This window comes from Temnothorax nylanderi, unplaced genomic scaffold, assembly GCF_030848795.1.
Source record: "Temnothorax nylanderi isolate EJ_2023f unplaced genomic scaffold, tnyl_v1.0 TNYL_tig0221_pilon, whole genome shotgun sequence".
Taxonomy (NCBI): domain Eukaryota; kingdom Metazoa; phylum Arthropoda; class Insecta; order Hymenoptera; family Formicidae; genus Temnothorax; species Temnothorax nylanderi.
In genome coordinates this window covers 293,694-301,670 of record NW_027249283.1, presented here as the reverse complement: position 1 = coordinate 301,670, position 7,977 = coordinate 293,694, and the positions used below count along the sequence as shown (strand labels likewise).

Below are 7,977 nucleotides of genomic sequence, written 5' to 3'. Positions count from 1 at the left end.
ACTGAGTAAATAATATTTTATTTTAACATTGAACATTTAACTATTTTATTTTAACATTTTAATATTAATATAACTTAATTAATATATAAACAATGTAAAATTAATAACTTTAATTAATGTCTTCATTTTCTAAAATTTCTTCAAATGCGCTTAAAACTTTTTGCCTCATATATAACCGCGATGATAAACTAAAATTTTGTACATTGCGAGCAATTGATAAATAAAAATATTCTTCAGCAGAATGTTCTCGATTTAATAAAGATCTTGAAGTCGGTTTATTTTTTATATAATCTAATATAACTTCTTCCACCGGATCACACTCATGATTAGCTAAATTTGGAATTAAAATATTTTTAATTATATATATATATATATAATTTCTTAAATAATATTTTATATAAATAACCTTTTGTTTTTTAAATAAATGAAGTAGATGTAGAAGATTTTTCTATAAAGAGTGAAGGGTGCTTAAGGGGACTTTGTCGTGGTGTGACATCTCTTTCACGAGAATTTGAAGAACAAGGTTGTGAAGATGGGCCTTCAATATTTGATTTTAATAGCTCTTCAGCTGTACATATAGGGTGCGTTCAGCCGATACTCCGCTCGCCTAGCAATCGTGAGCAGTCGCTCGTTTTCGCTCGTTTCCTCTCCTTTGACCCAATGGATTAAAAGGAGAGGAAACGAGCGAAAACGAGCGACTGCTCACGATTGCTAGGCTAGCGGAGTATCGGCTGAACGCAGCCATTGAGACTTGTAATTTTATTAAACTGTTAAGTGATTGTTATTATTAATATTAAATGTACGTTTTAATTTTGGTTTTGTTTTAATTATTTTTATTGTTCAGATTATTATGTTATAAAAATATTATATTATAAAAATTTTTACTTTGACTTGGATTTCGATTATTTGGGACATCAATAAGGTTAATAAATTGCGAATTTTCTTGTGATGCAAATGATTCATTATGACTCGTTTCTTTTATCGGTGAGACAGACTTTCTTATATTGCTTTCGGTTTCATGTGACATATTCGTTATTGTTCTAATAGAAAAAAATGAATTAAATTACAAATTATATATTATATGTATGTAGTAAAGATACTCAATTAATTATTGTTTCTCAAATGATTTCATTATTAAAGATAATTATAATATAAAAAATAATATGCTTACGGCCGCGGTTGCGACACTTGTTTTAAAAATGCCATGCTCTCCCATAAGGGCCAAGTTGAGATTTGTACAAATCAGCAGACAATGTTTTTTAAATGTGTTTTTAATATTTATTTTTTATTAATTATACATTTATACAATCCATTGTAAAAATAATATTTATTTAATGTTTATTAAATATTTATTTCACATTGATTATTTATTTGAAGTAATAATTTAGAAAAAATATTTATTAAACGTTTATTTAACGTTTATTTAATATTTCTTTTACATTAATAATTTATTTGCAATAATGATTTAAAAAAACATTTATTCGATATTAATTTAATATTTATTTTACATTACTTATTCATTTGCAATAATAATTTTAAAAAACATTTATTTAATATTTATTCAACATTAATTTAATAATTATTTTACATTACTCATTTATTTGCAATAATGATTTGAAAAAACATTTATTTAATATTTATTCGACATTAATTTAATATTTATTTACATTACTTATTTACTTGCAATAATGATTTGAAAAAAACATTTACTTAATATTTATTCGACATTAATTTAATATTTATTTTACATTACTCATTTATTTGCAATAATGATTTAAAAAAATATTTATTTAATATTTATTCGACATTATTTTAATTCTTCGAGTGGGTGTCGGCCACCCAAACAAAAATTCAGGCCCGATATTTTTAAGATAGGCTTTAATAAATCAATGCCCCTCCACTTAGGATCCCTATGTTTGAGTCCTTCTCTCGAAGATGCGTACAGAAAGGCTTTAAGCCATGTCAGTTATGTTTGGTAAACATTTGAAAATTATTATAGGTTAAATTGTGACCACCCGGGGTGTGATCTCGATCGGTGTATATTTCTTATTGCAACCAAAAATTACAACATTTTTATTCATCGAGCATATATATATTTCGGGTTCTGCATATTTTATTTGAACAACACCCTTTTAAGATGTTTCATGACTTTTTACGTGTACATAATTAAATTGGAGATATGAGACTGAATCCATCTGGGTGTCGACTAACCAGTGTGGTCGAGGCGTATTAAGAAAAGAGATGTGGCCTTGGGAGGGTTAATATTTATTTTACATTAATTATTTATTTGCAATAATGAATTGAAAAAACATTTATTTAACATCTATTCGACATTATTTTAATATTTATTTTACATTAACTGTTTATTTGGCATAATGATTTAAAAAAACATTTATTTAACATTTATTCGACATTATTTTAATATTTATTTTACATTAATTATTTATTTACTGTAATAATTTGAAAAAAACATTTATGTAACGATTAATCGACATTAATTTAATATTCATTTTACATTAATTATTTATTTGCAATAATGAGTTGAAACATCGTTTATTTAACATTTATTCGACAGTAATGTAATATTTATTTTACATTAATTATTTATTTGCAATAATGAATTGAAAAAACGTTTATTAAACATTTATTCGACATTAATTTAATATTCATTTTACATTACTTGTTTATTTGCACTAATGATTTAAAAAAACATTTATTTAACATTTATTTAACATTATTTTAATATTTATTTTACATTAATTATTTATTTGCTATATCGTTTCATTCAGATGGCGCGACGCGTGAGTCGCCACTCTCAAAGCGCCCCCACCTCCTTCCTCGCTCTCGTTCGGTGTCATGGCCGCGCTTGCTGCGTTTCTTCGGACGAGACGAGTACGTTTTCCTTTTTTTCGTAAGTGATTGAGCTAAGCGGCACGTATTCTGGAGACCAACCGAGCGAGATTTGACTTCCCAGGGAGAGCTCACCGCCAGGAAAAGGAGAGCTGCGACAGCTCGCGTCCGAGAGGGAAGATTGAGGCGAGGAGTCCGGTCCAGCGAGCAGGGCCCTTCCGATATTCTCATTTGGGACTCCATATTGGATTAAAAAACATTTTAGAACACGTTAAAATAGATGTTTTTGTAACATAAAAAAAACATTTTCTCAAACGTTAAAATAAACATTTTCAAACATAAAAAAAATGTCTTTTTAAACATTAAAATAGACATTTTTTAAACATTAAAAAAACATTTTTCTTAAACGTTAAAATAAACGTTTTTAAACATTAAAAAAATGTTTTTTTAAATGTTAAAATAAATATTTTTTTAATGAAAAAAAGGTGTGTTAACCCATGATTTTTAACAGTTTTAAAAATGTTTTCAAAAATGTTTTCCAAATGTTTTTAAAAATATTTTTAAAAACATTTCTTTGCTGATTGGGGTGTAGCTGCTTGTCCACTTCTCGTTATTAATTTTTTATTCTCCCGGAAATATCTGTCCCGAAGAGATTTCCATCGGGTTTTTACAAAATCCTCTTTAAAATTATAGTTTTTGTTATAAATTGTTGTGTATATATATATATATATATTATTTTTTATATTATTTTTGGTAATACTGAAGGAGACGGGCTTCCTCTCCGATTTCGATGAAATTAGGCTTATTCGACGCGTTTTTGCACAAAACAACCGAATCTGGCAGAAAAAAGTGTCGCTCTGCCCCGCGAAACGAGATATTGGCCGGTATTCATAGTCGGATCTTATATTTAAGACCGTCTTAAGTATGATCTTAAGATATTATGAACCAATCACAGAGCCGTATTAGCATCTTAAGACATTACTTAAGGTAGTTCGATGATGAACAACTTTTGCCAAAAGTGATAGGTTTTATTTTTTATATCGAAAAAAGGAACTCTCCTGAATCGATTAAGCCTAGAAAAAAGATAATTCACCGTCCCGTTCTCAAGATATTTAATTTTAAAATTAGGTGATTTTAATGATTTTAACATTGGTCTAATAGGAAAAGAGGTTATTTTCCTATGAATAACACGATTTTGCGAAAAATTTTTTGCCAAAAATGTCTGAACAATATATATCGATGGAAAGAGGACACTGTGAGGAAGCCTATAGTTGAAGGTGAACACGATCCACCGTACAGTTTTTTTTTAATTAATAATTAAAGTTGAAAACTAGTCAAGCGACGCGTTAACACACACTTTATTTAATCTATTTCAGGCAAAATATTCTACAACGTAAAAATTATTTACTAATGGTCTTTTTACGTCGTTACAAAGCTTTGCGATGCGTTATTCTATTTTTTTATAATCATAAAAATAAAAAAATTATAAACATTGTTTTGACTTCGGCCCTTCATCATCGAACTACCTTAAGACAGTCTTGAAATAAGATCCGACTATGAATACGGGCCATATTAACTGTTAAAGTTGACGACTCTCAGGTTAGAAATCCTGTCATACCGACGTGATGTAGCGACCATGAACATGCCCCGCGGCCACATGCGCATGCTCTATCAGCTCTGTGGCCACATGCGCATGCTCCGTGGGCGCACGCGCATGCAAAAGTGCGCGAATTTGAAACGTATGCATACTTATAATGCATAAATATAAATATATACTTTTCATATACCAACTATTCTCTGCTTTAACAAATTATTTCTGCTACAGATATTAAGCGTCAAAGTTAACGAAACAGAAATAATTTGTTAAAGCAGAGAATAGTTAGTATATGAAAAGTACATATTTATATGTACTTATTCATCGTACACATTTATATGTTCTATGAATAGTTGGTATATAAATATGTACTTTTCATATACCTGCAACTATATATTCTCTGCTTTAATAAATTATTTCTGTTTCGTTAACTTGGACGCTTAATATCTGTAGCAGAAATAATTTGTTAAAGCAGAGAATAGTTGCAGGTATATAAAAAGTACATATTTATATGTACTTATTTATCGTACATATTTATATGTTCTATGAATAGTTGGTATATAAATATGTACTTTTTATATACCAACTATTCTCTGCTTTAACAAATTATTTCTGTTTCGTTAACTTCGACGCTTAATATCTGTAGCAGAAATAATTTGTTAAAGCAGAGAATAGTTGGTATATGAAAAGTACATATTTATATTTATGCATTATAAGTATGCATACGTTTCAAATTCGCGCACTTTTGCATGCGCGTGCGGCCACAGAGCTGACAGAGCATGCGCATGTGGCCGCGGGGCATATTCATGGTCGCTACATCAATTCGCTCAACGTGCGCGGACCAGTTCGGACGTGTTTTGTCCGGAAGGAAAATTTTTTTAAGTATTGCGACTGTTACTGTCTGCATTGATCCCCACTCAGACTTTCGGTTGATTCCGTTTAGACTTTGTCACGCTAACGTGTACCAGACTTTGTTAAACAAACAGTGGCAAATGCTGGCCATATTGACCTCGTATTAGAGGCAGGAGCCAATATAAATCCAAGACGAACGAACGAACGATGGTCGCTACATCACGTCGGTATGACAGGAATCATAACCTGAGAGTCGTCAACTTTAACTGTTAATATCTCGCTTCGCGTGGCAGAGCGACACTTTTTTCTGCCAGATTCGGTCGTTTTGTGCAAAAACGCGTCGAATAAGCCTAATTTCATCGAAATCGGAGAGGAAGCCCGTCTCCTTCAGTATTACCTTATTTTTATAATATTATTTAAATTATTTATCTTAATTATATATTTTATTTTTTTCTACCAGTTACATGTAATTCATAGGCTATTTCAGCTCATAATTTCCTTTTATGTACATACATTATCTTTATAAAATTTAATTGCTATTTAAATCCCACAAAGCACGTACTGCAAAGACGAACTGAGTTTATAATTAATTCATTTACTGATTCGTCGTTTTCGCAAGAATTATTAATGTTTATTGACATTATGTATGATTAAATATGACAAGCTGTCATTAATGCCGAAATTCGACTGAAATTAGCTGAGTTCAACAAAACGCGACGCGATCGTCGCGCGTCTGAAAGGGTCATGGTGCGATCCCATGGTACGGAACGTATGCGCAATGCGGAATTGGCGGAATGAAGTCCGTCCAATCGCAGATATTCCGCCAGTTGCGTTCCGCTGAAATATCTTTTCTAATGTCCCATGAAGCGGAATTCGCGGAAGCGCAATTGACGCTTGCCAATCACAAGATTATTTCCCATAGATCCTTTCATTGTATCTATCGGAACAGTGTATATTATTGGCACGCACAGACTACGCTTCCGCATTTTCCGCTCCATGGGACATTATGGTGCGATCCCATGGTACGGAATGTATGCGCAATGTGGAATTGGCGGAACGCTCGTGATTGGTTCGACCTCTTTTACGTTCGTTCCGCCGACTTTTATCCGCAAGTTTTTATTTTATCCGCACTGATACGTGCGGAAACTGCGGAAGCCTACTTGTGTCCTTGTGTGCGAGTGTAAAAAGACAAAATATCATAATCTCAACAGAGATCCGTAAGAATATTATTAAAAACTATTTAAATTTTTGGCTTTGGTGGCAATTGGTGACAATTTTGTAGGTTATGAATGGAATTCGTTAATGTGACAGATGTATTGCATGTATGTACGTGTGATTCCGTTCCGCTGAAATATCTTTTCTAAGGGTGCCATTACATGGAGCGCGGAAACGCGGAAACGCGGAAGCGCGGAAGACAAAATTTACTAGATTTCCATCGATCTGTTCCGTTCATTTGGTTTCCTTATATTACATGGAGCACAATTTGCGCGGAAAAGCGGAACAATATGGTGATAACTAGACATTTATATTTCTTTATTAAATGTGTGTTGACTTAATTCATTGCAATTTGTATTAGTATGCTTATCTTTTTAGTTTATTTATTGAATACAAGCATTTTAATCAATAAATACCGCTAAACATTCTTATTTTATAATTCTTTATTCCGCTTTTCCGCGCAAATTGTGCTCCATGTAATATAAGGCAACCAAATGAACGGAACGGATCGACGGAAATCTAGTAAATTTTGTCTTCCGCGCTTCCGCGTTTCCGCGTTTCCGCGCTCCATGTAATATTCGCTCAACGTGCGCGGACCAGTTCGGACGTGTTTTGTCCGGCAAGAAAATTTTTTAAGTATTGCGACTGTTACTGTATGCATTGATCCCCACTCAGGCTCAGCGATTTCCTTTTAGACTTTGTCACGCTAACGTGTACCAGGGGGTCGATTGTGTATCTTGAAATGAGGTGAAAATTACAAAAGTGAGGAAATTTACTAGCGTATCTACGATTTTATTTGTCGAAATCTAGTAAAATCTGTTCACTTTTATAATTTTCACCTCGTTTCAAGATACACAATTGACCCCCAGACTTTGTTAAACAAATAGTGGAAAATGCTGGCCATATTGACCTCGTATTAGAGGCAGGAGCCAATACAAATATAAGAAGAAGAAGCGCTCCATGTAATGGCACCTTTAAAAATTTTTAATTTCAACGCGCTATGACGCGCTATCGCGCGCGTCAAGAAAAGCATGCATTTAATTGGTGGAACGCGTGCAGATACGCGTCAAACGCACATTATCCCCCCTATAGGTGCGATTTCACGATGACGCTCGACGCTGGATTCGAGCGTCAAAAAGCTAAACTGTGTTTAGCTTTGACACTCGACGCTCATTTCAGCCAATCCAGTGGTTAGGTTATATTTCGCGTCCCTCTGAATTTATCACGTGACCAGATTTGACGCTCGAATCCAGCGTCGAGCGTCATCGTGAAATCGCACCTTATTACTATAGACAATGCGCGCATCATGCGTGAAACGGAACGGGGGGTGAAACGCAAGGCAACGCGTGCATGGAAACCAATTTGATTGGTGAAACGCGTGGAGACGCGCATCAAACGCGCGCTAAGCGCATGGCAACGCGTGCATGGAAACCAGGGGTAAGCTGGTTGCGCAATGCGCGACGCGC

At 33.1% G+C, this 7,977-nt stretch overlaps 1 long non-coding RNA gene across 1 annotated transcript; it reads left to right on the top strand.

The window, feature by feature from the left end:
• Nucleotides 1-2,556: 2,556 nt before the first annotated feature.
• Nucleotides 2,557-3,334, top strand: LOC139779342 (uncharacterized). The gene is made up of 2 exons (XR_011719866.1): nucleotides 2,557-2,892; nucleotides 2,975-3,334. It is a non-coding gene; the product is annotated as an uncharacterized lncRNA (long non-coding RNA).
• Nucleotides 3,335-7,977: the final 4,643 nt, after the last annotated feature.